This window comes from Cebus imitator, unplaced genomic scaffold, assembly GCF_001604975.1.
Source record: "Cebus imitator isolate Cc_AM_T3 unplaced genomic scaffold, Cebus_imitator-1.0 Scaffold93, whole genome shotgun sequence".
Lineage (NCBI taxonomy): Eukaryota > Metazoa > Chordata > Mammalia > Primates > Cebidae > Cebus > Cebus imitator.
The window spans coordinates 5543539-5551362 of record NW_016107408.1 but is presented as its reverse complement, the minus strand read 5'-3'; the positions used below and the strand labels follow the sequence as shown (position 1 = coordinate 5551362).

At 47.4% G+C, this 7824-nt stretch overlaps 1 protein-coding gene across 1 annotated transcript in view; it reads left to right on the top strand.

The window, feature by feature from the left end:
* Positions 1-648: 648 nt before the first annotated feature.
* Positions 649-7824, top strand: part of GRB2 (growth factor receptor bound protein 2) — an 81599-nt gene continuing 74423 nt past the window's right edge. The window contains exon 1 of the mRNA XM_017535740.1: positions 649-870. The gene's annotated coding sequence lies outside the window, so the exon portion shown is untranslated. The remainder of the gene's footprint in view (positions 871-7824) is intronic.

Below are 7824 nucleotides of genomic sequence, written 5' to 3'. Positions count from 1 at the left end.
CCGCATCACCTCTGTAAAGGCTCTTCTGCAATGGGCAGAGTAGCCATTCCTCTTCCATCTTTTTAGCTTCCTCAGCAAACTCCAAATAATAATAACAGTACTTATGGCATTATTTGTTTATTTTTCTCTGCTTCCCTAGACCGTAAATTCCTTAAGGACCAGGATTTCTGTTCTATACCCTGCACAGTGTTCAGCCTATATCAGGCACATAATTAAATCAATGAGCAAACAAACCCACCAATCATTCAACATTGCAGAGTTTGTACGGACGGGATTCTCAAATATTTCAAGACCTTGTCCTCTGTCTGGAGTGCTTCATGCTGGAAGCTCTCTTCCTCCCCCAGCCCTCATCCATATCCAATTGCCTTGGTTTGGTAGAGGAGAAAAGAAAGTGATTAGACGGGGGAAGAATTTATTCCTTTTGGGCTAAGCTGTTATTTACCCGCTCTGGCACCGAGAGGGTTAGGGCGACCCAGGGGCGGAGCCGTGACGAGGCCACCTGCTGCGGGCGGTCTGGCGCAGGCGCCCTAAGACCTAGCTAGTCACTACCTGCCGGAGCCCGGCCCAGGAGGAGCGCTTGCGCTTTGGGCGTTTTCCGCCGGGGGAAGTCTCGCGGGGGCGGGGCGGGGCGGGGCGGGGCCTCGTGGAGAAGTTCTCGCGGGACACCCACGGGGAGCGGAAGCGAGGGTGCTGTGCTGCTTCGGCGACCGGGCGGCGGCGGCTGTGGCTGTGGCTGAGGCTGTTTCTGTGTCTGTGGCCGTGACGGCGGCGGGAGCAAGCGCTGCCCTCGCGGAGCAGCCTCGGGGTCGGCGGCCGCTTGCAGCGTTGAGGAGGGTCAGGCCGGACGCGGAGCGGACTAGCTGCGCCACGGTGAGTGCGGGCGGCTGCGCTCGGCGCCGCTCCGGTGTCTCTTCCTCTCCGCTCTGCGACGGGAGTGGGCCCTGGGGGAACCGGGACTGGGACCAGCCCCTGGGTTCGGGTCGGGGCGGCGAGGCTCGGGACGCGGAGCGGAATGCCCCAGGCTCTGGACTCTGCGTTTCCCCTTTTGGGGCGCTTCCTTCCTGGGGAACGTCCTCCTCCGGCTCTCGGCTCTGTCTGTGCAGTGTCCAGGAGCCCGGGGGTAGAGGTCGGGGCTCCCTGGTGAAGTCCCCCGCCTTCGTCGGATGGGTTTGCACGGAACGGGCCCGGGAAACCCGGACGGGCAGAACGCCGACTGAGTCAGTCCGCCGGATTCCGGCGGCGGGGGACTCGGTGTGGGCTGCAGCTGTGGTGATTGATGCGCCTCCGACCTGCACGGCAACCACGTCACCATCTCTTGGCGTCTTTGGGCTTAATTTTGTGCGGGAATCCACTGTGGGGTAGAACGTTCGCTGCCGGAGACGGGGGAGATGTCTTTATTCTGACAGTAAAAAAAAAAAACTATTTGAAAAATTAAGTAGCAGCAGGTTGGACTGCACCGAGGAAAGATTGCGGCGAGAGCGGGAGCTGGTAATTTTCATTTGCAGCGCGCCCTCTCTGTGATTGTAAACCACATATGAGTTATGGCTTGTTTGGAAAGTTTTTCAAGGCTGGCTTCAAACGCTCTGAAAGTGCAGTTTGCAGGGGACTGAAGTGCATTTGAGGTGTATCTCTTCTTGATGCTGTTGACTTTCAGAAATGTCGGACACATGAGAGAAATCAGCATTAGTCCCTGGCTTTCTTAATCCCTTCTTCACTCAGTATTTCTCCAGTTATTTCCTTATCTCTCTATCTACTTCTGTCCATTCCACTAGGGACAAGAAATGCTTGTGTAATGCAAGTCATTTGCCCCTTCCTTCCCCCAACCCCCTCTTTTTTTCTAATCTACTTCCCCTTCCTCCTTGGTAGTCCCCACTCTGGCGTAATTTTTCGAGGTTTCTTCCTTTTCGTGCTGTTCGTTTTCTTTCATTTCAGGATTCCGTCCTTTTTCTCGGGAAGAGACCCTCTTTCCTGCTTTGGTTCCTTTACTTTTGCGTTTTCCTCTGCGTTCGCTAGTCAGCCAGATGGGTTGCTAGAGAGCCATTGGAGGCTGAAGTTACCCCGCTGAGAAGGGGGTGGGGGGCTCAAAAGATTGAATTCAGCCGGGCGTGGTGGCTCACGCCTGTAATCCCAGCACTTTGTCAAGAGATTCAGACCATCCTGGCCAACATGGTGAAACCTCGCCTATACTAAAAATACAAAAATTACCTGGGTGTGGTGGCGCGCGCCTGTAGTCCCAGCTACTCTGGAGGCTGAGGCAGAAAAATCGCTTCAACCCGGGAGACGGAGATTGCAGTGAGCTCAGATCGCACCACTGCACTCCAGCCTGGCGACAGAGCGAGACTCCGTCTCAAAAAAAAAAAAAAAAAAAAAAGATTGAGATAATCCCTAAGAATTCAGTCCTGCCACTAGGTTACAAGTGTGGTTTGCTTGTTATTTTTGTGTTTTAGTTTTTTAAGATTATGCTTTTGTGCCTGTTTATGCTTTCTTCCAGTATGTCTTTATAATAGCAAGGAATATTGGGTCCGCTCAGGGCTTATCTGACTTTTTGACTTGTAGTGGGGGGGGTGTTAATGTTAAAAAGGGAAGGTCAACTATAAATCTATATTAGGTTAAAATAGTCTGAAAAATGTAAGAGGCTAGAATTGATTTAGGCCATCGAATTAGTTGAAGCCTGCGTGTTGTAGTAGTACTAATTTATTCTTTATTAGGCTTTTAGTTAAAAATCAGGGATCTTTTTTCTACATCGATTATAACTGGCCTTCGTTGTTTTTGATAAAGAAATCTCTAGTTGCTCCTTCCCAAGTTCAAAATGTTCCCAATCTCAAGATTTAAAAGAGTAAATTCTTATGATCAGCTATCTCCTAGCAAGCATTTATTTATTTATCTTATTTTATTTATTTATTTTTTGAGACAAGTCTCACTCCGTTGCCCAGGCTGGAGTGAGTGGTTCTGAGGCTCTCGGCTCTCGGCTCACTGCAGCCTCCACCTCCTGGGTTCAAGCACTCTTCTGCCTCACCTTCCCAAGTAGCTAGGATTACAGGTGGTCACCACCACACCTGGCTAATTTTTGTATTTTTATGGAGACGGGTTTCACCAAGTTGGCCACGCTGGTCTCGAACTCCTGACCTCAAGGGATCTGCCTGCCTCAGCCTCCCTAAGTATTGGGATTACAGGCGTGAGCTACTGTGCCGAGCCTAAACTCAAACATTTAAATATTTGAGGCACTTTACTTGTCAGCAAGTTATTCCTATTTGAGAGGCTTGCTGGGTTTTAAGTACTACCAGTTGCTGGTACTTTTCTTCTCAGTAATTCCTGTTATGTTGCATATTGTGCATTGGAGTTCTAATTGTTGCATAGAACAGAAGAGCAAAGGATTTTGGAGAAAGGAAGTAATACAGAATAGAGTTGCCATGCTCTCCTGAGATAAATTAATACTTAACTGCTTAATTCAGAGGAAGTGTCCGCCATTACCAGGTGGCTTTTGAGAGTCTGTATTTTTGTGTGTGTGTCAAAGTTGCCTTTTTCCCAGTTGTGCCAAGTGAATATGCATTATTTTCATTTCATGCAAGGACATTGTAATGCATTATCCAGAATGCAAATTTTAAAATCTGGCTAAGGCATCCTTATGGTACAGCAGTGATTTAAAATTTAGTGCATAAAAATCACTGGGGGATCTTTTTAAAATTAGGTTCTGGTAGAACTCCAGGATGTTTCCCATAGTGAATCAGTCTCTGAATGGAGGAATTTTGATACAGATGGTTTAAGGATCAAAACTGTTGTTAACAAATGCAGCCATAAATAATAAGACTGCTGTGTGGCTTTAAATTATTCAACTTAAAATTACATTTTTTGTTTATACACAAAGTCAGTATTTAGAATAGCCTAATGGAATAAGTGACTATAGGCGTGATTCGTTTTTTGAGATGGAGTTTCTCGCTCTTGTTACCCAGGCTGGAGTGTAGTGATGCGATCTCGGCTCACTGCAACCGCCTCCTGGGTTCAAGCCATTCTCCTCTCTCAGCCTCCTGAGTAACTGGGATTGCAGGTACCTGCCACCATGGCTGGCTAATTTTTTGTATTTTTAGTGGAGACGGTGTTTTGCCATGTTGGGCAGGCTGGTCTCAAACTTCTGACCTCGGGTGATCCGCTTGTCTCAGTCTCCCAAAGAGCCATTGCGCCTCTCCGATTTGTTTTTACATGTGTAAATTCTTTAGTATTCTTAGTACTGTGACGTGGAATGATTTAACTTGAAGTTTATACTTAGTAGGGTCATTAATTTGCCTACAAGAGAATTTTTCTGAGTCCGTAGACTCAGACTAGACTGTAGATTTTTTAACTTGTGAAAGCAACAGCACTCAGTAAAAACTATACTTACACATACAACTGTTTTGTTTTTTCACTCTCAGTACAATTGTAAATTATAGGAGAGATTCATCGCTTTATAAAATGGTCTTTGTCTTAGGTGATTTTGCTCAACTGTAGGCTAATGTGTTTGGAACACATTTAAGGTAAGGTAGGGTAGGCTGAGCTATGGTGTTTGGTAGGTTAGGTGTATTAAAATGCATTTTCACTGGGCAAGGTGCCTCACGCCCGTAATCCCAGCACTTTGGGAGGCCGAGACGAGCAGATCACCTGAGGTCAGAAGTTTGAGATCAGCCTGGCTAACATGGTGAAACCCTGTTTCTATTAAAAACACAAAAAATTAGCTGGGCGTGGTGGTGTGCACCTGTAATCCCAGCTACTTGAAAGGCAGCGGTTGCAGTGAGCTGAGATCTTACCATTGCACTCCAGTTTAGGCAACAAGAGCAACACTTTGTCTTTAAAAAAATGCATTTTTGATTTTAACGATATTTTCAACTTATGATGGCTTCATCAAGATACCTGCCTATGCAGATGGAAGCTCCAGATTTACTCTTAGAACATGTAGGCTAGTATTTGAAAAGAGACTGAAAATACTAGTTAAAATCTCTGGCTTATACTAGATTATAATAATAAAATCATCACAGCCCACACTATAGCAGATAATTAGCTCAGTCTTTTGGAGACAGCCAGAGACTTCTACCAAGCAGTTTCTCTTTTAATTCTCAAAATGACTTTATAAGGTAGTTGCTGTTACCATTCCCATTTTCCAGTTGAGGGATACTAGGGATTACAGAATGTAAGTTATTTCTCCTTGTTAGTAAGTGGAAAAGTGACATTTGAATCCAGGTCTAACTCCAGGAGGACAGTAAGCTTTTTGGTTTGTGTTCTGGCTACAAAAGTAATACATGTCTGTTGTAAAAATAATGAAAATGCAATTGAGGTGTATTATGCAGAAAGTAAAAGTGTTCTGTGATCTGGCTAGCAGAGATAACCATTGTTAGCTTTTTTTTTGAACTAGGAAAAAATAATTTTTATTATTTAAAAATTTATTGGCTGGGCACAGTGGCTCATGCCTGTAATCCCAGCACTTTGGGGGGCTGAGGCGGGCGGATCATGAGGTCAAGAGATTGAGACCATCCTGGCAAACATGGTGAAACCCCGTCTCTACTAAAAATACAAAAAAAATAGCCAGGTGTGGTGGCGCATGCCTGTAGTCCCAGCTACTTTGGAGGCTGAGACAGGAGAATTGCTTGAACCCGGGAGGCGAAGGTTGCAGTGAGCCGAGGTCGTTCCACTGCACTCCAGCTTGGCGCCTGGTGATGGAGTGAGACTCTGTCTCAAGAAAAACAAAACAAAACAATTTATCTTTGTCATGTTTAAAAAAATGGCTAAAGACCTGACTTTCAATGTCTTCTTTTTCTATATCTTCTATTGCTTATGCCTCTATTCATGAGCTCTGTTGTTTTCTACTACAGAGAGTAATTCCTTGGAATGCACATTTTCTTCTTCATTTTCACCAAATTCTTCAGGGTCCTTTAGTTCATCATTTCCATCTTGCTCATGTGCCTCTTGAGTCTCCAATATAGCCGTTGATAAAAGCATCGTCTTCCACAGAAGCATCTCCACTCAGCTCATTTGCTGCTTCTTGTTTTTTACCTTTGCCTTTAATTGGTTTCTTGTTAGGAGTGTTAGTTGAAACAGTTAATTCAATATTATCTGGATTGCCTACTTCCTCTTCAATAGCCTGCTTGAGTTGGGAGATGAGCATGATCTTGACTCGGGTGATATCTGAGTTCCACTGCTTCAGCTCATACTTCAGATCCATGGCCCGCAGATCAGTGATCCTTTTTTTTTTTTTTGAGACCGCGTTTTACTCTTGTGCCCCAGGCTGGAGTGCAATGGTGTGATCTCGGCTCACTGCAACCTCCACCTCCCCCGGTTCAAGGGATTCTTTTCCCTCAGCCTCCCGGGTAGCTGGGACTATAGGTGCCCAACACCACGCCCAGCTAATTTTTTGTATTTTTAGTAGAGACAGGGTTTCACCGTGTTAGCCAGGATAGTCTCGATCTCCTGATCTCGCGATCCGCCTGCCTCAACCTCCCAAAATGCTGGGATTACGGGGTGATCTGTGATCTTTTTACCTTCCTCCTGACCCGAGGCCGCCATCACAGGTAGCGGCAGCCATCTTAGAAGAGCAGCGAGCCGCCGAGGCAGTGAGTGGGCTCAGTTTTTTTTTTTCCTTGAGATGGAGTTTTGTTCTTGTTGCCCAGGCTGGAGTGCAATGGCGCGATCTCGGCTCACAGCAACTTCCGCCTTCCATATTCAAGTGATTTGGGATTACAGGCGTGCGCCACCACGCCCGGATAAATTTTTGTATTTTCATTAGAGACGGGTTTCATCGTGTTAGTCAGTATAGTCTCGATCTCCTGACCTTTCCATCCGCCCGCCTCGGCCTCCCAAAGTGCTGAGATTACAGGCATGAGCCACCGCACCCAGCCAGATCAGTGATCTCTTTACCTTCTACCTGACCCGAGGTGGCCATCACGCTGGTAGCGGCGGCCATCTTAGAAGAGCAGCGCGCTGCTGAGGCAGTGAGTGGGCTCAGCTTTTTTTTTTTTTTGAGATGGCGTTTCACTCTTGTCCCCAGGCTGGAGTGCAACAGCGCGATCTCGGCTCACCGCAACCTCCGCCTCCCGGGTTCAAGTGATTCTCCTGCCTCAGCCTCCCGAGTAGCTGGAATTACAGGCATGAGCCACCATGCCTGGCTAATTTTTTTGTATTTTTAGCACGGACGGGGTTTCACTGAGTTAGCCAGGATAGTCTTGATCTCCTGACCTCGCGATCCACCCGCCTCGACCTCCCAAAGTGCTGGGATTACAGGCGTGAGCCACCGTGCCCGGCGGGATCGGTGATCTTTTTACCTTCCGCTTGACCTGAGGTGGGCATCACACCGGTAGCGGCGGCCATCTTAGAAGAGCAGCGCGCTGCCAAGGGAGTGGGCTCAGCTTTTTTTTTTCCTTTTTTTGAGATGGTGTTTTTTTACCCTCGTTGCCCAGGCTGAAGTGCAGTGGCGTGATCTTGGCTCACCGCAACCTCTGCCTCCCGGGTTCAAGCGATTCTTCTGTCTCAGCCTCCCAAGTAGCTGGGATTACAGGCATGCGCCACCACGCCTGGCTAATTTTTTGTATTTTTAGTAGCAACAGGGTTTCACCGTGTTGGGATAGTCTCGATCTTCCGACCTCGCGATCCGCCCGCCTTGGACTCCCAAAGTTCTGGGAATACAGGGGTGAGCCACCGCGCCCGGCCAATCGGTGATCTTTTTACCTTTCGCCTGACCCCAGGCGGCAGTCACACTGGTAGCAGCGGCCATTTTAGAAGAGCAGCGCACGGTGGAGGCAGCGGGTGGGCTTAGATTTTTTTTTTTTTTTTAAGGTGGGGTTTCACCATGTTGGCCAGGCTGGT